Source organism: Pseudophryne corroboree, chromosome 1, assembly GCF_028390025.1.
Source record: "Pseudophryne corroboree isolate aPseCor3 chromosome 1, aPseCor3.hap2, whole genome shotgun sequence".
Lineage (NCBI taxonomy): Eukaryota > Metazoa > Chordata > Amphibia > Anura > Myobatrachidae > Pseudophryne > Pseudophryne corroboree.
Window position 1 is genome coordinate 885,877,521 of NC_086444.1, and position 25,760 is coordinate 885,903,280.

The 25,760-nt window shown below is 34.0% G+C and overlaps 31 non-coding genes across 31 annotated transcripts; all 31 read left to right on the forward strand.

Moving 5' to 3' along the window:
* The first annotated feature begins 752 nt into the window (after nt 1-752).
* Nucleotides 753-825, forward strand: TRNAK-UUU (transfer RNA lysine (anticodon UUU)). Its single transcript has one exon. It is a non-coding gene; the product is annotated as a tRNA-Lys (tRNA).
* A 580-nt stretch (nt 826-1,405) lies between these two features.
* On the forward strand, nt 1,406-1,478 carry TRNAK-UUU (transfer RNA lysine (anticodon UUU)). Its single transcript has one exon. It is a non-coding gene; the product is annotated as a tRNA-Lys (tRNA).
* Nucleotides 1,479-2,057: 579 nt separating this feature from the next.
* TRNAK-UUU (transfer RNA lysine (anticodon UUU)) lies at nt 2,058-2,130 on the forward strand. The gene has a single exon. It is a non-coding gene; the product is annotated as a tRNA-Lys (tRNA).
* A 1,230-nt stretch (nt 2,131-3,360) lies between these two features.
* Nucleotides 3,361-3,433, forward strand: TRNAK-UUU (transfer RNA lysine (anticodon UUU)). The gene has a single exon. It is a non-coding gene; the product is annotated as a tRNA-Lys (tRNA).
* A 1,231-nt stretch (nt 3,434-4,664) lies between these two features.
* On the forward strand, nt 4,665-4,737 carry TRNAK-UUU (transfer RNA lysine (anticodon UUU)). Its single transcript has one exon. It is a non-coding gene; the product is annotated as a tRNA-Lys (tRNA).
* A 579-nt stretch (nt 4,738-5,316) lies between these two features.
* On the forward strand, nt 5,317-5,389 carry TRNAK-UUU (transfer RNA lysine (anticodon UUU)). Its single transcript has one exon. It is a non-coding gene; the product is annotated as a tRNA-Lys (tRNA).
* Nucleotides 5,390-5,968: 579 nt separating this feature from the next.
* Nucleotides 5,969-6,041, forward strand: TRNAK-UUU (transfer RNA lysine (anticodon UUU)). Its single transcript has one exon. It is a non-coding gene; the product is annotated as a tRNA-Lys (tRNA).
* Nucleotides 6,042-6,620: 579 nt separating this feature from the next.
* TRNAK-UUU (transfer RNA lysine (anticodon UUU)) lies at nt 6,621-6,693 on the forward strand. The gene has a single exon. It is a non-coding gene; the product is annotated as a tRNA-Lys (tRNA).
* Nucleotides 6,694-7,272: 579 nt separating this feature from the next.
* On the forward strand, nt 7,273-7,345 carry TRNAK-UUU (transfer RNA lysine (anticodon UUU)). Its single transcript has one exon. It is a non-coding gene; the product is annotated as a tRNA-Lys (tRNA).
* A 579-nt stretch (nt 7,346-7,924) lies between these two features.
* TRNAK-UUU (transfer RNA lysine (anticodon UUU)) lies at nt 7,925-7,997 on the forward strand. The gene has a single exon. It is a non-coding gene; the product is annotated as a tRNA-Lys (tRNA).
* A 579-nt stretch (nt 7,998-8,576) lies between these two features.
* Nucleotides 8,577-8,649, forward strand: TRNAK-UUU (transfer RNA lysine (anticodon UUU)). Its single transcript has one exon. It is a non-coding gene; the product is annotated as a tRNA-Lys (tRNA).
* A 579-nt stretch (nt 8,650-9,228) lies between these two features.
* TRNAK-UUU (transfer RNA lysine (anticodon UUU)) lies at nt 9,229-9,301 on the forward strand. Its single transcript has one exon. It is a non-coding gene; the product is annotated as a tRNA-Lys (tRNA).
* A 1,231-nt stretch (nt 9,302-10,532) lies between these two features.
* Nucleotides 10,533-10,605, forward strand: TRNAK-UUU (transfer RNA lysine (anticodon UUU)). Its single transcript has one exon. It is a non-coding gene; the product is annotated as a tRNA-Lys (tRNA).
* Nucleotides 10,606-11,184: 579 nt separating this feature from the next.
* Nucleotides 11,185-11,257, forward strand: TRNAK-UUU (transfer RNA lysine (anticodon UUU)). The gene has a single exon. It is a non-coding gene; the product is annotated as a tRNA-Lys (tRNA).
* Nucleotides 11,258-11,836: 579 nt separating this feature from the next.
* TRNAK-UUU (transfer RNA lysine (anticodon UUU)) lies at nt 11,837-11,909 on the forward strand. The gene has a single exon. It is a non-coding gene; the product is annotated as a tRNA-Lys (tRNA).
* A 1,231-nt stretch (nt 11,910-13,140) lies between these two features.
* On the forward strand, nt 13,141-13,213 carry TRNAK-UUU (transfer RNA lysine (anticodon UUU)). The gene has a single exon. It is a non-coding gene; the product is annotated as a tRNA-Lys (tRNA).
* A 579-nt stretch (nt 13,214-13,792) lies between these two features.
* TRNAK-UUU (transfer RNA lysine (anticodon UUU)) lies at nt 13,793-13,865 on the forward strand. Its single transcript has one exon. It is a non-coding gene; the product is annotated as a tRNA-Lys (tRNA).
* A 579-nt stretch (nt 13,866-14,444) lies between these two features.
* Nucleotides 14,445-14,517, forward strand: TRNAK-UUU (transfer RNA lysine (anticodon UUU)). Its single transcript has one exon. It is a non-coding gene; the product is annotated as a tRNA-Lys (tRNA).
* Nucleotides 14,518-15,096: 579 nt separating this feature from the next.
* Nucleotides 15,097-15,169, forward strand: TRNAK-UUU (transfer RNA lysine (anticodon UUU)). The gene has a single exon. It is a non-coding gene; the product is annotated as a tRNA-Lys (tRNA).
* A 1,231-nt stretch (nt 15,170-16,400) lies between these two features.
* On the forward strand, nt 16,401-16,473 carry TRNAK-UUU (transfer RNA lysine (anticodon UUU)). Its single transcript has one exon. It is a non-coding gene; the product is annotated as a tRNA-Lys (tRNA).
* A 579-nt stretch (nt 16,474-17,052) lies between these two features.
* Nucleotides 17,053-17,125, forward strand: TRNAK-UUU (transfer RNA lysine (anticodon UUU)). The gene has a single exon. It is a non-coding gene; the product is annotated as a tRNA-Lys (tRNA).
* A 579-nt stretch (nt 17,126-17,704) lies between these two features.
* Nucleotides 17,705-17,777, forward strand: TRNAK-UUU (transfer RNA lysine (anticodon UUU)). The gene has a single exon. It is a non-coding gene; the product is annotated as a tRNA-Lys (tRNA).
* A 579-nt stretch (nt 17,778-18,356) lies between these two features.
* TRNAK-UUU (transfer RNA lysine (anticodon UUU)) lies at nt 18,357-18,429 on the forward strand. Its single transcript has one exon. It is a non-coding gene; the product is annotated as a tRNA-Lys (tRNA).
* A 579-nt stretch (nt 18,430-19,008) lies between these two features.
* Nucleotides 19,009-19,081, forward strand: TRNAK-UUU (transfer RNA lysine (anticodon UUU)). Its single transcript has one exon. It is a non-coding gene; the product is annotated as a tRNA-Lys (tRNA).
* Nucleotides 19,082-19,660: 579 nt separating this feature from the next.
* On the forward strand, nt 19,661-19,733 carry TRNAK-UUU (transfer RNA lysine (anticodon UUU)). Its single transcript has one exon. It is a non-coding gene; the product is annotated as a tRNA-Lys (tRNA).
* A 578-nt stretch (nt 19,734-20,311) lies between these two features.
* TRNAK-UUU (transfer RNA lysine (anticodon UUU)) lies at nt 20,312-20,384 on the forward strand. Its single transcript has one exon. It is a non-coding gene; the product is annotated as a tRNA-Lys (tRNA).
* A 1,231-nt stretch (nt 20,385-21,615) lies between these two features.
* On the forward strand, nt 21,616-21,688 carry TRNAK-UUU (transfer RNA lysine (anticodon UUU)). The gene has a single exon. It is a non-coding gene; the product is annotated as a tRNA-Lys (tRNA).
* Nucleotides 21,689-22,919: 1,231 nt separating this feature from the next.
* TRNAK-UUU (transfer RNA lysine (anticodon UUU)) lies at nt 22,920-22,992 on the forward strand. Its single transcript has one exon. It is a non-coding gene; the product is annotated as a tRNA-Lys (tRNA).
* Nucleotides 22,993-23,571: 579 nt separating this feature from the next.
* TRNAK-UUU (transfer RNA lysine (anticodon UUU)) lies at nt 23,572-23,644 on the forward strand. Its single transcript has one exon. It is a non-coding gene; the product is annotated as a tRNA-Lys (tRNA).
* A 579-nt stretch (nt 23,645-24,223) lies between these two features.
* On the forward strand, nt 24,224-24,296 carry TRNAK-UUU (transfer RNA lysine (anticodon UUU)). The gene has a single exon. It is a non-coding gene; the product is annotated as a tRNA-Lys (tRNA).
* Nucleotides 24,297-25,527: 1,231 nt separating this feature from the next.
* TRNAK-UUU (transfer RNA lysine (anticodon UUU)) lies at nt 25,528-25,600 on the forward strand. Its single transcript has one exon. It is a non-coding gene; the product is annotated as a tRNA-Lys (tRNA).
* Nucleotides 25,601-25,760: the final 160 nt, after the last annotated feature.

Genomic DNA, 25,760 nt, shown 5'->3' on the forward strand with positions numbered 1-25,760 from the left:
GATTGCAGTAACACATATATTTTTCCACATTTTTTGTAATTGCACAGCAAATTGTCATGTTTTATAAATTTCGAGCAGTTTCCAATATGACAACTTTAGCACTCAGAGTCTGGATAGCTCAGTCGGTAGAGCATCAGACTTTTAATCTGAGGGTTCAAGTACCTGTTCAGGCGAGTGTCTTTTAAACAATGGTGTTTTTGTTTGTGAAATGGACAATTTTGCAGAGTTTAAAATCATCCATTCCTGCAGGCAGCCATCTTTTAATTGTTGATGCTGATTATGTTCATTATTCAATGGGAAGGTGTATAGATTGGAAAGATTCTGTAGAATATTAAGAATGGACTTTATCATTCTTCAATAGGCACACGTTATTGGTATCTAGTAATATAATCATCACAAAGTGGTATCGCTACATGTCAGTTCTAAAGACTTTATTTAATCAGGAACTCAAATCCATCCTTCTTTGATAGGCACACAGTGATTAAATTAGACAAGTAATAAATCAAACCTCTTTGACAAAAATAATTGAATGTGATTATTGAAGTAAGGTGATACTTAACGAATCTAAGGATTTACATCTTAAACACAGAGGAAACTAAAATATATTTCATCAAGAGACCCTACAAGCCAAGTCTTTCAGTTCATGATTGCAGTAACACATATATTTTTCCACATTTTTTGTAATTGCACAGCAAATTGTCATGTTTTATAAATTTCGAGCAGTTTCCAATATGACAACTTTAGCACTCAGAGTCTGGATAGCTCAGTCGGTAGAGCATCAGACTTTTAATCTGAGGGTCCAGGGTTCAAGTCCCTGTTCAGGCGAGTGTCTTTTTAACAATGGTGTTTTTGTTTGTGAAATGGACAATTTTGCAGAGTTTAAAATCATCCATTCCTGCAGGCAGCCATCTTTTAATTGTTTATGCTGATTATGTTCATTATTCAATGGGAAGGTGTACAGATTGGAAAGATTCTTTAGAATATTAAGAATGGACTTTATCACTCTTCAATAGGCACCCATTATTGGCATCTAGTAATATAGTCATCACAAAGTAGTATCACTACATGTCAGTTCTAAAGACTTTGTTTCATCAGGAACTCAAATCCATCCTTCTTTGATAGGCACACAGTGATTAAATTAGACAAGTAATAAATCAAACCTCTTTGACGAAAATAATTGAATGTGATTATTGAAGTGAGGTGATACTTAAAGCATCTAAGGATTTACAACTTAAACACAGAGGAAAACTAAAATATATTTCATCAAGAGACCCTACAAGCCAAGTCTTTCAGTTCATGATTGCAGTAACACATATATTGTTCCACATTTTTTGTAATTGCACAGCAAATTGTCATGTTTTATATATTTCGAGCAGTTTCCAATATGGCAACTTCCACGCTCAGAGCCTGGATAGCTCAGTCGGTAGAGCATCAGACTTTTAATCTGAGGGTCCAGGGTTCAAGTACCTGTTCAGGCGAGTGTCTTTTAAACAATGGTGTTTTTGTTTGTGAAATGGACAATTTTGCAGAGTTTAAAATCATCCATTCCTGCAGGCAGCCATCTTTTAATTGTTGATGCTGATTATGTTCATTATTCAATTGGAGGGGGAATAGATTGGAAAGATTCTTTAGAATTTTAAGAATGGACTTTATCACTCTTCAATAGACACACATTATTGGCATCTAGTAATATAATCATCACAAAGTAGTATCGCTACATGTCAGTTCTAAAGACTTTATTTCATCAGGAACTCAAATCCATCCTTCTTTGATAGGCACACAGTGATTAAATTAGACAAGTAATAAATCAATCCTCTTTGACAAAAATAATTGAATGTGATTATTGAAGTAAGGTGATACTTAACGAATCTAAGGATTTACATCTTAAACTCAGAGGAAACTAAAATATATTTCCTCAAGAGACCCTACAAGCCAAGTCTTTCAGTTCATTATTGCAGTAACACATAAATTGTTCCAAATTTTTTGTAATTGCACAGCAAATTGTAATGTTTTATATATTTCGAGTAGTTTCCAATATGGTAACTTCAGTGCTCAGAGCCTGGATAGCTCAGTTGGTAGAGCATCAGACTTTTAATCTGAGGGTCCAGGGTTCAAGTCCCTGTTCAGGCGAGTGACTTTTAAACAATGGGGTTTTTGTTTGTGAAATGGACAATTTTGCAGAGTTTAAAATTATCCATTCCTGCAGGCAGCCATCTTTTAATTGTTGATGCTGATTATGTTCATTATTCAATGGGAAGGTGTATAGATTGGAAAGATTCTTTAGAATATTAAGAATGGACTTTATCAATCTTCAATAGGCACACATTATTGGCATCTAGTAATATAGTCATCACAAAGTAGTATCACTACATGTCAGTTCTAAAGACTTTGTTTCATCAGGAACTCAAATCCATCCTTCTTTGATAGGCACACAGTGATTAAATTAGACAAGTAATAAATCAAACCTCTTTGACGAAAATAATTGAATGTGATTATTGAAGTGAGGTGATACTTAAAGCATCTAAGGATTTACAACTTAAACACAGAGGAAACTAAAATATATTTCATCAAGAGACCCTACAAGCCAAGTCTTTCAGTTCATGATTGCAGTAACACATATATTTTTCCACATTTTTGTAATTGAACAGCAAATTGTCATGTTTTATATATTTCGAGCAGTTTCCAATATGGCAACTTCCACGCTCAGAGCCTGGATAGCTCAGTCGGTAGAGCATCAGACTTTTAATCTGAGGGTCCAGGGTTCAAGTCACTGTTCAGGGGAGTGTCTTTTAAACAATGGTGTTTTTGTTTGTGAAATGGACAATTTTGCAGAGTTTAAAATCATCCATTCCTGCAGGCAGCCATCTTTTAATTGTTGATGCTGATTATGTTCATTATTCAATGGGAAGGTGTATAGATTGGAAAGATTCTGTAGAATATTAAGAATGGACTTTATCACTCTTCAATAGGCACACATTATTGGCATCTAGTAATATAATCATCACAAAGTGGTATCGCTACATGTCAGTTCTAAAGACTTTATTTAATCAGGAACTCAAATCCATCCTTCTTTGATAGGCACACAGTGATTAAATTAGACAAGTAATAAATCAAACCTCTTTGACAAAAATAATTGAATGTGATTATTGAAGTAAGGTGATACTTAACGAATCTAAGGATTTACATCTTAAACACAGAGGAAACTAAAATATATTTCATCAAGAGACCCTACAAGCCAAGTCTTTCAGTTCTTCATTGCAGTAACACATATATTTTTCCACATTTTTTGTAATTGCACAGCAAATTGTAATGTTTTATATATTTCGAGTATTTTCCAATATGGCATCTTCCTTGCTCAGAGCCAGGATAGCTCAGTCGGTAGAGCATCAGACTTTTAATCTGAGGGTCCAGGGTTCAAGTCCCTGTTCAGGCGAGTGTCTGTTAAACAATGGTGTTTTTGTTTGTGAAATGGACAATTTTGCAGAGTTTAAAATCATCCATTCCTACAGGCAGCCATCTTTTAATTGTTGATGCTGATTATGTTCATTATTCAATGGGAAGGGGTATAGATTGGAAAGATTCTGTAGAATATTAAGAATGGACTTTATCACTCTTCAATAGGCACACATTATTGGCATCTAGTAATATAATCATCACAATGTATTATCGCTACATGTCAGTTCTAAAGACTTTATTTCATCAGGAACTCAAATCCACCCTTCTTTGATAGGCACACAGTGATTAAATTAGACAAGTAATAAATCAAACCTCTTTGACAAAAATAATTGAATGTGATTATTGAAGTAAGGTGATACTTAACGAATCTAAGGATTTACATCTTAAACACAGAGGAAACTAAAATATATTTCATCAAGAGACCCTACAAGCCAAGTCTTTCAGTTCATGATTGCAGTAACACATATATTTTTCCACATTTTTTGTAATTGCACAGCAAATTGTCATGTTTTATATATTTCGAGCAGTTTCCAATATGGCAACTTCAGCGCTCAGATCCTGGATAACTCAGTCGGTAGAGCATCAGACTTTTAATCTGAGGGTCCAGGGTTCAAGTCCCTGTTTAGGCAAGTTTCTTTTAAACAATGGTGTTTTTGTTTGTGAAATGGACAATTTTGCAGAGTTTAAAATAATCCATTCCTGCAGGCAGCCATCTTTAAATTGTTGATGCTGATTATGTTCATTATTCAATGGGAAGGTGTATAGATTGGAAAGATTCTTTAGAATATTAAGAATGGAGTTAATCACTCTTCAATAGGCACACATTATTGGCATCTAGTAATATAATCATCACAAAGTAGTATCGCTACATGTCAGTTCTAAAGACTTTATTTCATCAGGAACTCAAATCCATCCTTCTTTGATAGGCACACAGTGATTAAATTAGACAAGTAATAAATCAAACCTATTTGACAAAAATAATTGAATGTGATTATTGAAGTAAGGTGATACTTAACGAATCTTAGGATTTACATCTTAAACACAGAGGAAACTAAAATATATTTCATCAAGAGACCCTACAAGCCAAGTCTTTCAGTTCATGATTGCAGTAACACATATATTTTTCCACATGTTTTGTAATTGCACAGCAAATTGTCATGTTTTATATATTTCGAGCAGTTTCCAATATGGCTACTTCAGTGCTCAGAGCCTGGATAGCTCAGTCAGTAGAGCATCAGACTTTTAATCTGAGGGTCTAGGGTTCAAGTCCCTGTTCAGGCGAGTGTCTTTTAAACAATGGTGTTTTTGTTTGTGAAATGGACAATTTTGCAGAGTTTAAAATTATCCATTCCTGCAGGCAGCCATCTTTTAATTGTTTATGCTGATTATGTTCATTATTCAATGGGAAGGTGAATAGATTGGAAAGATTCTGTAGAATATTAAGAATGGACTTTATCACTCTTCAATAGGCACACATTATTGGCATCTAGTAATATAATCATCACAAAGTAGTATCGCTACATGTCAGTTCTAAAGACTTTATTTCATCAGGAACTCAAATCCATCCTTCTTTGATAGGCACACAGTGATTAAATTAGACAAGTAATAAATCAAACCTCTTTGACAAAAATAATTGAATGTGATTATTGAAGTAAGGTGATACTTAACGAATCTAAGGATTTACATCTTAAACACAGAGGAAACTAAAATATATTTCATCAAGATACCCTACAAGCCAAGTCTTTCAGTTCATGATTGCAGTAACACATATATTTTTCCACATTTTTTGTAATTGCACAGCAAATTGTCATGTTTTATATATTTCGAGCAGTTTCCAATATGGCAACTTCAGTGCTCAGAGCCTGGATAGCTCAGTCGGTAGAGCATCAGACTTTTAATCTGAGAGTCCAGGGTTCAAGTCCCTGTTCAGGCGAGTGTGTTTTTAACAATGGTGTTTTTGTTTGTGAAATGGACAATTTTGCAGAGTTTAAAATCATCCATTCCTGCAGGCAGCCATCTTTTAATTGTTGATGCTGATTATGATCATTATTCAATGGGAAGGTGTATAGGTTGGAGAGATTCTTTAGAATATTAAGAATGGACTTTATCACTCTTCAATAGGCACATATTATTGGCATCTAGTAATATAGTCATCACAAAGTAGTATCACTACATGTCAGTTCTAAAGACTTTGTTTCATCAGGAACTCAAATCCATCCTTCTTTGATAGGCACACAGTGATTAAATTAGACAAGTAATAAATCAAACCTCTTTGACAAAAATAATTGAATGTGATTATTGAAGTAAGGTGATACTTAACGAATCTAAGGATTTACATCTTAAACACAGAGGAAACTAAAATATATTTCATCAAGAGACCCTACAAGCCAAGTCTTTCAGTTCATGATTGCAGTAACACATATATTTTTCCACATTTTTTGTAATTGCACAGCAAATTGTCATGTTTTATATATTTCAAGCAGTTTCCAATATGGCAACTTCAGTGCTCAGATCCTGGATAGCTCAGTCGGTAGAGCATCAGACTTTTAATCTGAGGGTCCAGGGTTCAAGTCCCTGTTCAGGCGAGTGTCTTTTTAACAATGGTGTTTTTGTTTGTGAAATGGACAATTTTGCAGAGTTTAAAATCATCCATTCCTGCAGGCAGCCATCTTTTAATTGTTGATGCTGATTATGTTCATTATTCAATGGGAAGGTGTATAGGTTGGAGAGATTCTTTAGAATATTAAGAATGGACTTTATCACTCTTCAATAGGCACACATTATTGGCATCTAGTAATATAGTCATCACAAAGTATTATCACTACATGTCAGTTCTAAAGACTTTGTTTCATCAGGAACTCAAATCCATCCTTCTTTGATAGGCACACAGTGATTAAATTAGACAAGTAATAAATCAAACCTCTTTGACAAAAATAATTGAATGTGATTATTGAAGTATGGTGATACTTACCGAATCTAAGGATTTACATCTTAAACACAGAGGAAACTAAAATATATTTCATCAAGATACCCTACAAGCCAAGTCTTTCAGTTCATGATTGCAGTAACACATATATTTTTCCACATTTTTTGTAATTGCACAGCAAATTGTCATGTTTTATATATTTCGAGCAGTTTCCAATATGGCAACTTCAGTGCTCAGAGCCTGGATAGCTCAGTCGGTAGAGCATCAGACTTTTAATCTGAGGGTCCAGGGTTCAAGTCCCTGTTAAGACGAGTGTCTTTTTAACAATGGTGTTTTTGTTTGTGAAATGGACAATTTTGCAGAGTTTAAAATCATCCATTCCTGCAGGCAGCCATCTTTTAATTGTTGATGCTGATTATGTTCATTATTCAATGGGAAGGTGTATAGGTTGGAGAGATTCTTTAGAATATTAAGAATAGACTTTATCACTCTTCAATAGGCACACATTATTGGCATCTAGTAATATAATCATCACAAAGTAGTATCGCTACATGTCAGTTCTAAAGACTTTATTTCATCAGGAACTCAAATCCATCCTTCTTTGATAGGCACACAGTGATTAAATTAGACAAGTAATAAATCAAACCTATTTGACAAAAATAATTGAATGTGATTATTGAAGTAAGGTGATACTTAACGAATCTAAGGATTTACATCTTAAACACAGAGGAAACTAAAATATATTTCATCAAGAGACCCTACAAGCCAAGTCTTTCAGTTCATGATTGCAGTAACACATATATTTTTCCACATTTTTTGTAATTGCACAGCAAATTGTCATGTTTTATATATTTCGGGCAGTTTCCAATATGACAACTTCAGTGCTCAGAGCCTGGATAGCTCAGTCGGTAGAGCACCAGACTTTTAATCTGAGGGTCCAGGGTTCAAGTCCCTGTTCAGGTGAGTGTCTTTCAAACAATGGTGTTTTTGTTTGTGAAATGGACAATTTTGCAGAGTTTAAAATTATCCATTCCTGCAGGCAGCCATCTTTTAATTGTTTATGCTGATTATGTTCATTATTCAATGGGAAGGTGAATAGATTGGAAAGATTCTGTAGAATATTAAGAATGGACTTTATCACTCTTCAATAGGCACACATTATTGGCATCTAGTAATATAATCATCACAAAGTAGTATCGCTACATGTCAGTTCTAAAGACATTATTTCATCAGGAACTCAAATCCATCCTTCTTTGATAGGCACACAGTGATTAAATTAGACAAGTAATAAATCAAACCTCTTTGACAAAAATAATTGAATGTGATTATTGAAGTAAGGTGATACTTAACGAATCTAAGGATTTACATCTTAAACACAGAGGAAACTAAAATATATTTCATCAAGAGACCCTACAAGCCAAGTCTTTCAGTTCATGATTGCAGTAACACATATATTTTTCCACATTTTTTGTAATTGCACAGCAAATTGTCATGTTTTATATATTTCGAGCAGTTTCCAATATAACAACTTCAGTGCTCAGAGCCTGGATAGCTCAGTCGGTAGAGCATCAGACTTTTAATCTGAGGGTCCAGGGTTCAAGTCCCTGTTCAGGTGAGTGTCTTTCAAACAATGGTGTTTTTGTTTGTGAAATGGACAATTTTGCAGAGTTTAAAATTATCCATTCCTGCAGGCAGCCATCTTTTAATTGTTTATGCTGATTATGTTCATTATTCAATGGGAAGGTGAATAGATTGGAAAGATTCTGTAGAATATTAAGAATGGACTTTATCACTCTTCAATAGGCACACATTATTGGCATCTAGTAATATAATCATCACAAAGTAGTATCGCTACATGTCAGTTCTAAAGACTTTATTTCATCAGGAACTCAAATCCATCCTTCTTTGATAGGCACACAGTGATTAAATTAGACAAGTAATAAATCAAACCTATTTGACAAAAATAATTGAATGTGATTATTGAAGTAAGGTGATACTTAACGAATCTAAGGATTTACATCTTAAACACAGAGGAAACTAAAATATATTTCATCAAGAGACCCTACAAGCCAAGTCTTTCAGTTCATGATTGCAGTAACACATATATTTTTCCACATTTTTTGTAATTGCACAGCAAATTGTCATGTTTTATATATTTCGAGCAGTTTCCAATATGACAACTTCAGTGCTCAGAGCCTGGATAGCTCAGTAGGTAGAGCATCAGACTTTTAATCTGAGGGTCCAGGGTTCAAGTCCCTGTTCAGGTGAGTGTCTTTCAAACAATGGTGTTTTTGTTTGTGAAATGGACAATTTTGCAGAGTTTAAAATTATCCATTCCTGCAGGCAGCCATCTTTTAATTGTTTATGCTGATTATGTTCATTATTCAATGGGAAGGTGAATAGATTGGAAAGATTCTGTAGAATATTAAGAATGGACTTTATCACTCTTCAATAGGCACACATTATTGGCATCTAGTAATATAATCATCACAAAGTAGTATCGCTACATGTCAGTTCTAAAGACTTTATTTCATCAGGAACTCAAATCCATCCTTCTTTGATAGGCACACAGTGATTAAATTAGACAAGTAATAAATCAAACCTATTTGACAAAAATAATTGAATGTGATTATTGAAGTAAGGTGATACTTAACGAATCTAAGGATTTACATCTTAAACACAGAGGAAACTAAAAAATATTTCATCAAGAGACCCTACAAACCAAGTCTTTCAGTTCATGATTGCAGTAACACATATATTTTTCCACATTTTTTGTAATTGCACAGCAAATTGTCATGTTTTATATATTTCGAGCAGTTTCCAATATGGAAAGTTCAGTGCTCAGAGCCTGGATAGCTCAGTCGGTAGAGCATCAGACTTTTAATCTGAGGGTCCAGGGTTCAAGTCCCTATTCAGGCGAGTGTCTTTTAAACAATGGTGTTTTTGTTTGTGAAATGGACAATTTTGCAGAGTTTAAAATTATCCATTCCTGCAGGCAGCCATCTTTTAATTGTTTATGCTGATTATGTTCATTATTCAATGGGAAGGTGAATAGATTGGAAAGATTCTGTAGAATATTAAGAATGGACTTTATCACTCTTCAATAGGCACACATTATTGGCATCTAGTAATATAATCATCACAAAGTAGTATCGCTACATGTCAGTTCTAAAGACTTTATTTCATCAGGAACTCAATTCCATCCTTCTTTGATAGGCACACAGTGATTAAATTAGACAAGTAATAAATCAAACCTCTTTGACAAAAATAATTGAATGTGATTATTGAAGTAAGGTGATACTTAACGAATCTAAGGATTTACATCTTAAACACAGAGGAAACTAAAATATATTTCATCAAGATACCCTACAAGCCAAGTCTTTCAGTTCATGATTGCAGTAACACATATATTTTTCCAATTTTTTTGTAATTGCACAGCAAATTGTCATGTTTTATATATTTCAAGCAGTTTCCAATATGGCAACGTCAGCGCTCAGAGCCTGGATAACTCAGTCGGTAGAGCATCAGACTTTTAATCTAAGGGTCCAGGGTTCAAGTCCCTGTTCAGGTGAGTGTCTTTTAAACAATGGTGTTTTTGTTTGTGAAATGGACAATTTTGCAGAGTTTAAAATTATCCATTCCTGCAGGCAGCCATCTTTTAATTGTTGATGCTGATTATGTTCATTATTCAATGGGAAGGTGTATAGATTGGAAAGATTCTGTAGAATATTAAGAATGGACTTTATCAATCTTCAATAGGCACACATTATTGGCATCTAGTAATATAATCATCACAAAGTAGTATCGCTACATGTCAGTTCTAAAGACTTTATTTCATCAGGAACTCAAATCCATCCTTCTTTGATAGGCACACAGTGATTAAATTAGACAAGTAATAAATCAAACCTCTTTGACAAAAATAATTGAATGTGATTATTGAAGTAAGGTGATACTTAACAAATCTAAGGATTTACATCTTAAACACAGAGGAAACTAAAATATATTTCATCAAGAGACCCTACAAGCCAAGTCTTTCAGTTCATGATTGCAGTAACACATATATTTTTCCACATTTTTTGTAATTGCACAGCAAATTGTCATGTTTTATATATTTCGAGCAGTTTCCAATATGGCAACTTCAGTGCTCAGAACCTGGATAGCTCAGTCGGTAGAGTATCAGACTTTTAATCTGAGGGTCCAGGGTTCAAGTCCCTGTTCAGGCGAGTGTCTTTCAAACAATGGTGTTTTTGTTTGTGAAATGGACAATTTTGCAGAGTTTAAAATTATCCATTCCTGCAGGCAGCCATCTTTTAATTGTTGATGCTGATTATGTTCTATATTCAATGGTAAGGTGAATAGATTGGAAAGATTCTGTAGAATATTAAGAATGGATTTTATCACTCTTCAATAGGCACACATTATTGGCATCTAGTAATATAATCATCACAAAGTAGTATCGCTACATGTCAGTTCTAAAGACTTTATTTCATCAGAAACTCAAATCCATCCTTCTTTGATAGGCACACAGTGATTAAATTAGACAAGTAATAAATCAAACCTCTTTGACAAAAATAATTGAATGTGATTATTGAAGTATGGTGATACTTAACGAATCTAAGGATTTACATCTTAAACACAGATTAAACTAAAATATATTTCATCAAGATACCCTACAAGCCAAGTCTTTCAGTTCATGATTGCAGTAACACATATATTTTTCCACATTTTTTGTAATTGCACAGCAAATTGTCATGTTTTATATATTTCGAGCAGTTTCCAATATGACAACTTCAGTGCTCAGAGCCTGGATAGCTCAGTCGGTAGAGCATCAGACTTTTAATCTGAGGGTCCAGGGTTCAAGTCCCTGTTCAGGTGAGTGTCTTTCAAACAATGGTGTTTTTGTTTGTGAAATGGACAATTTTGCAGAGTTTAAAATTATCCATTCCTGCAGGCAGCCATCTTTTAATTGTTTATGCTGATTATGTTCATTATTCAATGGGAAGGTGAATAGATTGGAAAGATTCTGTAGAATATTAAGAATGGACTTTATCACTCTTCAATAGGCACACATTATTGGCATCTAGTAATATAATCATCACAAAGTAGTATCGCTACATGTCAGTTCTAAAGACTTTATTTCATCAGGAACTCAAATCCATCCTTCTTTGATAGGCACACAGTGATTAAATTAGACAAGTAATAAATCAAACCTCTTTGACAAAAATAATTGAATGTGATTATTGAAGTAAGGTGATACTTAACGAATCTAAGGATTTACATCTTAAACACAGAGGAAACTAAAATATATTTCATCAAGAGACCCTACAAGCCAAGTCTTTCAGTTCATGATTGCAGTAACACATATATTTTTCCACATTTTTTGTAATTGCACAGCAAATTGTCATGTTTTATATATTTCGAGCAGTTTCCAATATGACAACTTCAGTGCTCAGAGCCTGGATAGCTCAGTCGGTATAGCATCAGACTTTTAATCTGAGGGTCCAGGGTTCAAGTCCCTGTTCAGGTGAGTGTCTTTCAAACAATGGTGTTTTTGTTTGTGAAATGGACAATTTTGCAGAGTTTAAAATTATCCATTCCTGCAGGCAGCCATCTTTTAATTGTTTATGCTGATTATGTTCATTATTCAATGGGAAGGTGAATAGATTGGAAAGATTCTGTAGAATATTAAGAATGGACTTTATCACTCTTCAATAGGCACACATTATTGGCATCTAGTAATATAATCATCACAAAGTAGTATCGCTACATGTCAGTTCTAAAGACTTTATTTCATCAGGAACTCAAATCCATCCTTCTTTGATAGGCACACAGTGATTAAATTAGACAAGTAATAAATCAAACCTATTTGACAAAAATAATTGAATGTGATTATTGAAGTAAGGTGATACTTAACGAATCTAAGGATTTACATCTTAAACACAGAGGAAACTAAAATATATTTCATCAAGAGACCCTACAAGCCGAGTCTTTCAGTTCATGATTGCAGTAACACATATATTTTTCCACATTTTTTGTAATTGCACAGCAAATTGTCATGTTTTATATATTTCGAGCAGTTTCCAATATGGCAACGTCAGCGCTCAGAGCCTGGATTACTCAGTCGGTAGAGCATCAGACTTTTAATCTGAGGGTCCAGGGTTCAAGTCCCTGTTCAGGCGAGTGTCTTTTAAACAATGGTGTTTTTGTTTGTGAAATGGCCTATTTTGCAGAGTTTAAAATTATCCATTCCTGCAGGCAGCCATCTTTTAATTGTTGATGCTGATTATGTTCATTATTCAATGGGAAGGTGTATAGATTGGAAAGATTCTGTAGAATATTAAGAATGGACTTTATCAATCTTCAATAGGCACACATTATTGGCATCTAGTAATATAATCATCACAAAGTAGTATCGCTACATGTCAGTTCTAAAGACTTTATTTCATCAGGAACTCAAATCCATCCTTCTTTGATAGGCACACAGTGATTAAATTAGACAAGTAATAAATCAAACCTCTTTGACAAAAATAATTGAGTGTGATTATTGAAGTAAGGTGATACTTAACAAATCTAAGGATTTACATCTTAAACACAGAGGAAACTAAAATATATTTCATCAAGAGACCCTACAAGCCAAGTCTTTCAGTTCATGATTGCAGTAACACATATATTTTTCCACATTTTTTGTAATTGCACAGCAAATTGTCATGTTTTATATATTTCGAGCAGTTTCCAATATGGCAACTTCAGTGCTCAGAACCTGGATAGCTCAGTCGGTAGAGTATCAGACTTTTAATCTGAGGGTCCAGGGTTCAAGTCCCTGTTCAGGCGAGTGTCTTTCAAACAATGGTGTTTTTGTTTGTGAAATGGACAATTTTGCAGAGTTTAAAATTATCCATTCCTGCAGGCAGCCATCTTTTAATTGTTTATGCTGATTATGTTCATTATTCAATGGGAAGGTGAATAGATTGGAAAGATTCTGTAGAATATTAAGAATGGACTTTATCACTCTTCAATAGGCACACATTATTGGCATCTAGTAATATAATCATCACAAAGTAGTATCGCTACATGTCAGTTCTAAAGACTTTATTTAATCAGGAACTCAAATCCATCCTTCTTTGATAGGCACACAGTGATTAAATTAGACAAGTAATAAATCAAACCTATTTGACAAAAATAATTGAATGTGATTATTGAAGTAAGGTGATACTTAACGAATCTAAGGATTTACATCTTAAACACAGAGGAAACTAAAATATATTTCATCAAGAGACACTACAAGCCAAGTCTTTCAGTTCATGATTGCAGTAACACATATATTTTTCCACATTTTTTGTAATTGCACAGCAAATTGTCATGTTTTATATATTTCGAGCAGTTTCCAATATGGAAATTTCAGTGCTCAGAGCCTGGATAGCTCAGTCGGTAGAGCATCAGACTTTTAATCTGAGGGTCCAGGGTTCAAGTCCCTATTCAGGCGAGTGTCTTTTAAACAATGGTGTTTTTGTTTGTGAAATGGACAATTTTGCAGAGTTTAAAATTATCCATTCCTGCAGGCAGCCATCTTTTAATTGTTGATGCTGATTATGTTCATTATTCAATGGGAAGGTGAATAGATTGGAAAGATTCTGTAGAATATTAAGAATGGACTTTATCACTCTTCAATAGGCACACATTATTGGCATCTAGTAATATAATCATCACAAAGTAGTATCGCTACATGTCAGTTCTAAAGACTTTATTTCATCAGGAACTCAATTCCATCCTTCTTTGATAGGCACACAGTGATTAAATTAGACAAGTAATAAATCAAACCTCTTTGACAAAAATAATTGAATGTGATTATTGAAGTAAGGTGATACTTAACAAATCTAAGGATTTACATCTTAAACACAGAGGAAACTAAAATATATTTCAGCAAGATACCCTACAAGCCAAGTCTTTCAGTTCATGATTGCAGTAACACATATATTTTTCCAATTTTTTTGTAATTGCACAGCAAATTGTCATGTTTTATATATTTCAAGCAGTTTCCAATATGGCAACGTCAGCGCTCAGAGCCTGGATAACTCAGTCGGTAGAGCATCAGACTTTTAATCTGAGGGTCCAGGGTTCAAGTCCCTGTTCAGGTGAGTGTCTTTTAAACAATGGTGTTTTTGTTTGTGAAATGGCCAATTTTGCAGAGTTTAAAATTATCCATTCCTGCAGGCAGCCATCTATTAATTGTTGATGCTGATTATGTTCATTATTCAATGGGAAGGTGTATAGATTGGAAAGATTCTGTAGAATATTAAGAATGGACTTTATCAATCTTCAATAGGCACACATTATTGGCATCTAGTAATATAATCATCACAAAGTAGTATCGCTACATGTCAGTTCTAAAGACTTTATTTCATCAGGAACTCAAATCCATCCTTCTTTAATAGGCACACAGTGATTAAATTAGACAAGTAATAAATCAAACCTCTTTGACAAAAATAATTGAATGTGATTATTGAAGTAAGGTGATACTTAACAAATCTAAGGATTTACATCTTAAACACAGAGGAAACTAAAATATATTTCATCAAGAGACCCTACAAGCCAAGTCTTTCAGTTCATGATTGCAGTAACACATATATTTTTCCACATTTTTTGTAATTGCACAGCAAATTGTCATGTTTTATATATTTCGAGCAGTTTCCAATATGGCAACTTCAGTGCTCAGAGCCTGGATAGCTCAGTCGGTAGAGCATCAGACTTTTAATCTGAGGGTCCAGGGTTCAAGTCCCTGTTCAGGCGAGTGTCTTTTAAAGAATGGTGTTTTTGTTTGTGAAATGGACAATTTTGCAGAGTTTAAAATTATCCATTCCTGCAGGCAGCCATCTTTTAATTGTTGATGCTGATTATGTTCATTATTCAATGGGAAGGTGAATAGATTGGAAAGATTCTGTAGAATAGTAAGAATGGACTTTATCACTCTTCAATAGGCACACATTATTGGCATCTAGTAATATAATCATCACAAAGTAGTATCGCTACATTTTAGTTCTAAAGACTTTATTTCATCAGGAACTCAATTCCATCCTTCTTTGATAGGCACACAGTGATTAAATTAGACAAGTAATAAATCAAACCTCTTTGACAAAAATAATTGAATGTGATTATTGAAGTAAGGTGATACTTAACGAATCTAAGGATTTACATCTTAAACACAGAGGAAACTAAAATATATTTCATCAAGATACCCTACAAGCCAAGTCTTTCAGTTCATGATTGCAGTAACACATATATCTTTCCACATTTTTTGTAATTGCACAGCAAATTGTCATGTTTTATATATTTCGAGCAGTTTCCAATATGGCAACTTCAGCACTCAGAGCCTGGATAACTCAGTCGGTAAAGCATCAGACTTTTAATCTGAGGGTCGAGGGTTCAAGTCCCTGTTCAGGCGAGTATCTTTTAAACAATGGTGTTTTTGTTTGTGAAATGGCCAATTTTGCAGAGTTTAAAATTCTCCATTCCTGCAGGCAGCCGTCTTTTAATTTTTGATGCTGATTATGTTCATTATTCAATGGGAAGGTGTACAGATTGGAGAGATTCTGTAGAATATTAAGAATGGACTTTATCAATCTTCAATAGGCACACATTATTGGCATCTAGTAATATAATCATCACAAAGTAGTATCGTTACTTGTCAGTTCTAAAGACTTTATTTCATCAGGAACTCAAATCCATCCTTCTTTGATAGGCACACAGTGATTAAATTAGACAAGTAATAAATCAAACCTCTTTGACAAAAATAATTGAATGTGATTATTGAAGTAAGGTGATACTTAACGAATCTAAGGATTTACATCTTAAACACAGAGGAAACTAAAATATATTTCATCAAGAGACCCTACAAGCCAAGTCTTTCAGTTCATGATTGCAGTAACACATATATTTTTCCACATTTTTTGTAATTGCACAGCAAATTGTCATGTTTTATATATTTCGAGCAGTTTCCAATATGGCAACTTCAGCGCTCAGAGCCTGGATAGCTCAGTCGGAAGAGCATCAGACTTTTAATCTGAGGGTCCAGGGTTCAAGTCCCTGTTCAGGCGAGTGTCTTTTAAACAATGGTGTTTTTGTTTGTGAAATGGACAATTTTGCAGAGTTTAAAATCATCCATTCCTGCAGGCAGCCATCTTTTAATTGTTGATGCTGATTATGTTCATTATTCAATGGGAAGGTGTATAGGTTGGAGAGATTCTTTAGAATATTAAGAATGGACTTTATCACTCTTCAATAGGCACACATTATTGGCATCTAGTAATATAGTCATCACAAAGTAGTATCACTACATGTCAGTTCTAAAGACTTTGTTTCATCAGGAACTCAAATCCATCCTTCTTTGATAGGCACACAGTGATTAAATTAGACAAGTAATAAATCAAACCTCTTTGACAAAAATAATTGAATGTGAGTATTGAAGTAAGGTGATACTTAACGAATCTAAGGATTTACATCTTAAACACAGAGGAAACTAAAATATATTTCATCAAGATACCCTACAAGCCAAGTCTTTCAGTTCATGATTGCAGTAACACATATATTTTTCCACATTTTTTGTAATTGCACAGCAAATTGTCATGTTTTATATATTTTGAGCAGTTTCCAATATGGCAACTTCAGTGCTCAGCGCCTGGATAGCTCAGTCGGTAGAGCATCAGACTTTTAATCTGAGGGTCCAGGGTTCAAGTCCCTGTTCAGGTGAGTGTCTTTTTAACAATGGTGTTTTTGTTTGTGAAATGGACAATTTTGCAGAGTTTAAAATCATCCATTCCTGCAGGCAGCCATCTTTTAATTGTTGATGCTGATTATGTTCATTATTCAATGGGAAGGTGTATAGGTTGGAGAGATTCTTTAGAATATTAAGAATAGACTTTATCACTCTTCAATAGGCACACATTATTGGCATCTAGTAATATAGTCATCACAAAGTAGTATCACTACATGTCAGTTCTAAAGACTTTGTTTCATCAGGAACTCAAATCCATCCTTCTTTGATAGGCACACAGTGATTAAATTAGACAAGTAATAAATCAAACCTCTTTGACAAAAATAATTGAATGTGATTATTGAAGTATGGTGATACTTACCGAATCTAAGGATTTACATCTTAAACACAGAGGAAACTAAAATATATTTCATCAAGATACCCTACAAGCCAAGTCTTTCAGTTCATGATTGCAGTAACACATATATTTTTCCACATTTTTTGTAATTGCACAGCAAATTGTCATGTTTTATATATTTCGAGCAGTTTCCAATATGGCAACTTCAGCACTCAGAGCCTGGATAGCTCAGTCGGTAGAGCATCAGACTTTTAATCTGAGGGTCCAGGGTTCAAGTCCCTGTTCAGGCGAGTTTCTTTTAAACAATGGTGTTTTTGTTTGTGAAATGGACAATTTTGCAGAGTTTAAAATCATCCATTCCTGCAGGCAGCCATCTTTTAATTGTTGATGCTGATTATGTTCATTATTCAATGGGAAGGTGTATAGATTGGAAAGATTCTGTAGAATATTAAGAATGGAGTTTATCACTCTTCAATAGGCACACATTATTGGCATCTAGTAATATAATCATTACAAAGTAGTATCGCTACATGTCAGTTCTAAAGACTTTATTTCATCAGGAACTCAAATCCATCCTTCTTTGATAGGCACACAGTGATTAAATTAGACAAGTAATAAATCAAACCTATTTGACAAAAATAATTGAATGTGATTATTGAAGTAAGGTGATACTTAACGAATCTAAGGATTTACATCTTAAACACAGAGGAAACTAAAATATATTTCATCAAGAGACCCTACAAGCCAAGTCTTTCAGTTCATGATTGCAGTAACACATATATTTTTCCACATATTTTGTAATTGCACAGCAAATTGTCATGTTTTATATATTTCGAGCAGTTTCCAATATGACAACTTCAGTGCTCAGAGCCTGGATAGCTCAGTCGGTAGAGCATCAGACTTTTAACCTGAGGGTCCAGGGTTCAAGTCCCTGTTCAGGTGAGTGTCTTTCAAATAATGGTGTTTTTGTTTGTAAAATGGACAATTTTGCAGAGTTTAAAATTATCCATTCCTGCAGGCAGCCATCTTTTAATTGTTTATGCTGATTATGTTCATTATTCAATGGGAAGGTGAATAGATTGGAAAGATTCTGTAGAATATTAAGAATGGACTTTATCACTCTTCAATAGGCACACATTATTGGCATCTAGTAATATAATCATCACAAAGTAGTATCGCTACATGTCAGTTCTAAAGACTTTATTTCATCAGGAACTCAAATCCATCCTTCTTTGATAGGCACACAGTGATTAAATTAGACAAGTAATAAATCAAACCTATTTGACAAAAATAATTGAATGTGATTATTGAAGTAAGGTGATACTTAACGAATCTAAGGATTTACATCTTAAACACAGAGGAAACTAAAATATATTTCATCAAGAGACCCTACAAGGCAAGTCTTTCAGTTCATGATTGCAGTAACACATATATTTTTCCACATTTTTTGTAATTGCACAGCAAATTGTCATGTTTTATATATTTCGAGCAGTTTCCAATATGACAACTTCAGTGCTCAGAACCTGGATAGCTCAGTCGGTAGAGCATCAGACTTTTAATCTGAGGGTCCAGGGTTCAAGTCCCTGTTCAGGTGAGTGTCTTTCAAACAATGGTGTTTTTGTTTGTGAAATGGACAATTTTGCAGAGTTTAAAATTATCCATTCCTGCAGGCAGCCATCTTTTAATTGTTTATGCTGATTATGTTCATTATTCAATGGGAAGGTGAATAGATTGGAAAGATTCTGTAGAATATTAAGAATGGACTTTATCACTCTTCAATAGGCACACATTATTGGCATCTAGTAATATAATCATCACAAAGTAGTATCGCTACATGTCAGTTCTAAAGACTTTATTTCATCAGGAACTCAAATCCATCCTTCTTTGATAGGCACACAGTGATTAAATTAGACAAGTAATAAATCAAACCTATTTGACAAAAATAATTGAATGTGATTATTGAAGTAAGGTGATACTTAACGAATCTAAGGATTTACATCTTAAACACAGAGGAAACTAAAATATATTTCATCAAGAGACCCTACAAGCCAAGTCTTTCAGTTCATGATTGCAGTAACACATATATTTTTCCACATTTTTTGTAATTGCACAGCAAATTGTCATGTTTTATATATTTCGAGCAGTTTCCAATATGGAAACTTCAGTGCTCAGAGCCTGGATAGCTCAGTCGGTAGAGCATCAGACTTTTAATCTGAGGGTCCAGGGTTCAAGTCCCTATTCAGGCGAGTGTCTTTTAAACAATGGTGTTTTTGTTTGTGAAATGGACAATTTTGCAGAGTTTAAAATTATCCATTCCTGCAGGCAGCCATCTTTTAATTGTTGATGCTTATTATGTTCATTATTCAACGGGAAGGTGAATAGATTGGAAAGATTCTGTAGAATATTAAGAATGGACTTTATCACTCTTCAATAGGCACACATTATTGGCATCTAGTAATATAATCATCACAAAGTAGTATCGCTACATGTCAGTTCTAAAGACTTTATTTCATCAGGAACTCAATTCCATCCTTCTTTGATAGGCACACAGTGATTAAATTAGACAAGTAATAAATCAAACCTCTTTGACAAAAATTATTGAATGTGATTATTGAAGTAAGGTGATACTTAACGAATCTAAGGATTTACATCTTAAACACAGAGGAAACTAAAATATATTTCATCAAGATACCCTACAAGCCAAGTCTTTCAGTTCATGATTGCAGTAACACATATATTTTTCCAATTTTTTGTAATTGCACAGCAAATTGTCATGTTTTATATATTTCGAGCAGTTTCCAATATGGCAACGTCAGCGCTCAGAGCCTGGATAGCTCAGTCGGTAGAGCATCAGACTTTTAATCTGAGGGTCCAGGGTTCAAGTCCCTGTTCAGGCGAGTGTCTTTTAAACAATGGTGTTTTTGTTTGTGAAATGGCCAATTTTGCAGAGTTTAAAATTATCCATTCCTGCAGGCAGCCATCTTTTAATTGTTGATGCTGATTATGTTTATTATTCAATGGGAAGGTGTATAGATTGGAAAGATTCTGTAGAATATTAAGAATGGACTTTATCAATCTTCAATAGGCACACATTATTGGCATCTAGTAATATAATCATCACAAAGTAGTATCGCTACATGTCAGTTCTAAAGACTTTATTTCATCAGGAACTCAAATCCATCCTTCTTTGATAGGCACACAGTGATTAAATTAGACAAGTAATAAATCAAACCTCTTTGACAAAAATAATTGAATGTGATTATTGAAGTAAGGTGATACTTAACAAATCTAAGGATTTACATCTTAAACACAGAGGAAACTAAAATATATTTCATCAAGAGACCCTACAAGCCAAGTCTTTCAGTTCATGATTGCAGTAACACATATATTTTTCCACATTTTTTGTAATTGCACAGCAAATTGTCATGTTTTATATATTTCGAGCAGTTTCCAATATGGCAACTTCAGTGCTCAGAACATGGATAGCTCAGTCGGTAGAGTATCAGACTTTTAATCTGAGGGTCCAGGGTTCAAGTCCCTGTTCAGGCGAGTGTCTTTTAAACAATGGTGTTTTTGTTTGTGAAATGGACAATTTTGCAGAGTTTAAAATTATCCATTCCTGCAGGCAGCCATCTTTTAATTGTTGATGCTGATTATGTTCTATATTCAATGGTAAGGTGAATAGATTGGAAAGATTCTGTAGAATATTAAGAATGGATTTTATCACTCTTCAATAGGCACACATTATTGGCATCTAGTAATATAATCATCACAAAGTAGTATCTCTACATGTCAGTTCTAAAGACTTTATTTCATCAGAAACTCAAATCCATCCTTCTTTGATAGGCACACGGTGATTAAATTAGACAAGTAATAAATCAAACCTCTTTGACAAAAATAATTGAATGTGATTATTGAAGTATGGTGATACTTAACGAATCTAAGGATTTACATCTTAAACACAGATTAAACTAAAATATATTTCATCAAGATACCCTACAAGCCAAGTCTTTCAGTTCATGATTGCAGTAACACATATATTTTTCCACATTTTTTGTAATTGCACAGCAAATTGTCATGTTTTATATATTTCGAGCAGTTTCCAATATGGCAACTTCAGTGCTCAGAGCCTGGATAGCTCAGTCGGTAGAGCATCAGACTTTTAATCTGAGGGTCCAGGGTTCAAGTCCCTGTTCAGGCGAGTGTCTTTTAAAGAATGGTGTTTTTGTTTGTGAAATGGACAATTTTGCAGAGTTTAAAATTATCCATTCATGCAGGCAGCTATCTTTTAATTGTTGATGCTGATTATGTTCATTATTCAATGGGAAGGTGAATAGATTGGAAAGATTCTGTAGAATAGTAAGAATGGACTTTATCACTCTTCAATAGGCACACATTATTGGCATCTAGTAATATAATCATCACAAAGTAGTATCGCTACATTTTAGTTCTAAAGACTTTATTTCATCAGGAACTCAATTCCATCCTTCTTTGATAGGCACACAGTGATTAAATTAGACAAGTAATAAATCAAACCTCTTTGACAAAAATAATTGAATGTGATTATTGAAGTAAGGTGATACTTAACGAATCTAAGGATTTACATCTTAAACACAGAGGAAACTAAAATATATTTCATCAAGATACCCTACAAGCCAAGTCTTTCAGTTCATGATTGCAGTAACACATATATCTTTCCACATTTTTTGTAATTGCACAGCAAATTGTCATGTTTTATATATTTCGAGCAGTTTCCAATATGGCAACTTCAGCACTCAGAGCCTGGATAACTCAGTCGGTAAAGCATCAGACTTTTAATCTGAGGGTCGAGGGTTCAAGTCCCTGTTCAGGCGAGTATCTTTTAAACAATGGTGTTTTTGTTTGTGAAATGGCCAATTTTGCAGAGTTTAAAATTTTCCATTCCTGCAGGCAGCCGTCTTTTAATTTTTGATGCTGATTATGTTCATTATTCAATGGGAAGGTGTATAGATTGGAGAGATTCTGTAGAATATTAAGAATGGACTTTATCAATCTTCAACAGGCACACATTATTGGCATCTAGTAATATAATCATCACAAAGTAGTATCGTTACATGTCAGTTCTAAAGACTTTATTTCATCAGGAACTCAAATCCATCCTTCTTTGATAGGCACACAGTGATTAAATTAGACAAGTAATAAATCAAACCTCTTTGACAAAAATAATTGAATGTGATTATTGAAGTAAGGTGATACTTAACGAATCTAAGGATTTACATCTTAAACACAGAGGAAACTAAAATATATTTCATCAAGAGACCCTACAAGCCAAGTCTTTCAGTTCATGATTGCAGTAACACATATATTTTTCCACATTTTTTGTAATTGCACAGCAAATTGTCATGTTTTATATATTTCGAGCAGTTTCCAATATGGCAACTTCAGCGCTCAGAGCCTGTATAGCTCAGTCGGTAGAGCATCAGACTTTTAATCTGAGGGTCCAGGGTTCAAGTCCCTGTTCAGGCGAGTGTCTTTTAAACAATGGTGTTTTTGTTTGTGAAATGGACAATTTTGCAGAGTTTAAAATCATCCATTCCTGCAGGCATCCATCTTTTAATTGTTGATGCTGATTATGTTCATTATTCAATGGGAAGGTGTACAGATTGGAAAGATTCTTTAGAATATTAAGAATGGACTTTATCACTCTTCAATAGGCACACATTATTGGCATCTAGTAATATAATCATCACAAAGTAGTATCGCTACATGTCAGGTCTAAAGACTTTATTTAATCAGGAACTCAAATCCATCCTTCTTTGATAGGCACACAGTGATTAAATTAGACAAGTAATAAATCAAACCTCTTTGACAAAAATAATTGAATGTGATTATTGAAGTAAGGTGATACTTAACAAATCTAAGGATTTACATCTTAAACACAGAGGAAACTAAAATATATTTCATCAAGAGACCCTACAAGCCAAGTCTTTAAGTTCATGATTGCAGTAACGCATATATTTTTCCACATTTTTTGTAATTGCACAGCAAATTGTCATGTTTTATATATTTCGAGCAGTTTCCAATATGGCAACTTCAGTGCTCAGAACCTGAATAGCTCAGTCGGTAGAGTATCAGACTTTTAATCTGAGGGTCCAGGGTTCAAGTCCCTGTTCAGGCGAGTGTCTTTTAAACAATGGTGTTTTTGTTTGTGAAATGGACAATTTTGCAGAGTTTAAAATTATCCATTCCTGCAGGCAGCCATCTTTTAATTGTTGATGCTGATTATGTTCTATATTCAATGGGAAGGTGAATAGATTGGAAAGATTCTGTAGAATATTAAGAATGGATTTTATCACTCTTCAATAGGCACACATTATTGGCATCTAGTAATATAATCATCACAAAGTAGTATCGCTACATGTCAGTTCTAAAGACTTTATTTCATCTGGAACTCAAATCCATCCTTCTTTGATAGGCACACAGTGATTAAATTAGACAAGTAATAAATCAAACCTCTTTGACAAAAATAATTGAATGTGATTATTGAAGTATGGTGATACTTAACGAATCTAAGGATTTACATCTTAAACACAGAGGAAACTAAAATATATTTCATCAAGATACCCTACAAGCCAAGTCTTTCAGTTCATGATTGCAGTAACACATATATTTTTCCACATTTTTTGTAATTGCACAGCAAATTGTCATGTTTTATATATTTCGAGCAGTTTCCAATATGGCAACTTCAGTGCTCAGAGCCTGGATAGCTCAGTCGGTAGAGCATCAGACTTTTAATCTGAGGGTCCAGGGTTCAAGTCCCTGTTCAGGCGAGTGTCTTTTAAAGAATGGTGTTGTTGTTTGTGAAATGGACAATTTTGCAGAGTTTAAAATTATCCATTCCTGCAGGCAGCCATCTTTTAATTGTTGATGCTGATTATGTTCATTATTCAATGGGAAGGTGAATAGATTGGAAAGATTCTGTAGAATAGTAAGAATGGACTTTATCACTCTTCAATAGGCACACATTATTGGCATCTAGTAATATAATCATCACAAAGTAGTATCGCTACATTTTAGTTCTAAAGACTTTATTTCATCAGGAACTCAATTCCATCCTTCTTTGATAGGCACACAGTGATTAAATTAGACAAGTAATAAATCAAACCTCTTTGACAAAAATAATTGAATGTGATTATTGAAGTAAGGTGATACTTAACGAATCTAAGGATTTACATCTTAAACACAGAGGAAACTAAAATATATTTCATCAAGATACCCTACAAGCCAAGTCTTTCAGTTCATGATTGCAGTAACACATATATCTTTTCACATTTTTTGTAATTGCACAGCAAATTGTCATGTTTTATATATTTCGAGCAGTTTCCAATATGGCAACTTCAGCACTCAGAGCCTGGATAACTCAGTCGGTAGAGCATCAGACTTTTAATCTGAGGGTCGAGGGTTCAAGTCCCTGTTCAGGCGAGTATCTTTTAAACAATGGTGTTTTTGTTTGTGAAATGGCCAATTTTGCAGAGTTTAAAATTTTCCATTCCTGCAGGCAGCCGTCTTTTAATTTTTGATGCTGATTATGTTCATTATTCAATGGGAAGGCGTATAGATTGGAGAGATTCTGTAGAATATTAAGAATGGACTTTATCAATCTTCAATAGGCACACATTATTGGCATCTAGTAATATAGTCATCACAAAGTAGTATCACTACATGTCAGTTCTAAAGACTTTGTTTCATCAGGAACTCAAATCCATCCTTCTTTGATAGGCACACAGTGATTAAATTAGACAAGTAATAAATCAAACCTCTTTGACAAAAATAATTGAATGTGATTATTGAAGTAAGGTGATACTTAACGAATCTAAGGATTTACATCTTAAACACAGAGGAAACTAAAATATATTTCATCAAGAGACCCTACAAGCCAAGTCTTTCAGTTCATGATTGCAGTAACACATATATTTTTCCACATTTTTTGTAATTGCACAGCAAATTGTCATGTTTTATATATTTCGAGCAGTTTCCAATATGGCAACTTCAGTGCTCAGAGCCTGGATAGCTCAGTCGGTAGAGCATCAGACTTTTAATCTGAGGGTCCAGGGTTCAAGTCCCTGTTCAGGCGAGTGTCTTTTTAACAATGGTGTTTTTGTTTGTGAAATGGACAATTTTGCAGAGTTTAAAATCATCCATTCCTGCAGGCAGCCATCTTTTAATTGTTGATGCTGATTATGTTCATTATTCAATGGGAAGGTGTATAGGTTGGAGAGATTCTTTAGAATATT